Here is a 769-nt window from a genome sequence, read left to right as displayed (position 1 = left end):
GTATATGAACAAAAGTGCAATAATATTTGGTTTGAAAACACTTTAAACGAATAAGGTGCTTTTTTAAAGCAGTATTCCATTCACATAGTAGCAGTTAAAATATTTCTTGTAAATCTCAACTTATAACATTAATGTAATCAAATTAAATATAAAACCAAAGCTATTTGCCACTGCCAGGGAATTAACGTTTTTATAGAAAATATTTTATAGTTTGTTATAGAAAAACAAGTTATGCTCAGAGTCCAGAGCCTCGATCATAACATTATAGCAGGCACCTTCTGAGTAGAGACCTGCACTACTGCGGGATCTAACGCAGCAGAGTGTGGCGTGGGACAACACTTGATGTGCGAGTGCGGGTGTGGGCGGGTAGAGACTCGTGTGTGCGAGATGCGGGAGAATAAGGGTGTACTCACACTAGGCAATCTTAATCGTGCCCGAGCGCGTTTGACCCCCAAAGCCCGGTTCGTTTGACTAGTGTGATTGCTCTAGTGGTTTGTTTAGCCATCCCTGGCTCGGTTGGAAGAGGTGGGCCAGAGCGCGGTTCAGTTGGGCTCGGGCGCGGTGTGCATGTAAGTGTCGGAGCGCTGAACTTCTGATACGTGCAGCATGATTGCGTGAACATTTCTGAGCGGCAAAAGCGATAGATCTGTAAAGCAATATATTGTGAGAGGGCCGTGTGTTACCGCGTCCCAAACAACTCAAAATAATAAACCACAAAGTTAACAAAACGATGCACTCCACTGTGCTGAGCGAGAGCGCTTCTCTGCTG

The 769-nt window shown here is 44.3% G+C and overlaps 1 protein-coding gene across 1 annotated transcript in view; it reads right to left on the bottom strand.

The window, feature by feature from the left end:
* LOC107653098 (adhesion G protein-coupled receptor B2) overlaps positions 1-769 on the bottom strand; it is a 330,526-nt gene that overhangs the window by 146,810 nt on the left and 182,947 nt on the right. The window lies entirely within an intron of this gene.

The sequence above is a fragment of the Sinocyclocheilus anshuiensis genome, unplaced genomic scaffold (genome assembly GCF_001515605.1).
Source record: "Sinocyclocheilus anshuiensis isolate Anshui unplaced genomic scaffold, SAMN03320099.WGS_v1.1 scaffold33, whole genome shotgun sequence".
NCBI lineage: Eukaryota > Metazoa > Chordata > Actinopteri > Cypriniformes > Cyprinidae > Sinocyclocheilus > Sinocyclocheilus anshuiensis.
The sequence above is the reverse complement of the archived record's forward strand: the minus strand, read 5'-3'. Positions and strand labels throughout refer to the sequence as shown.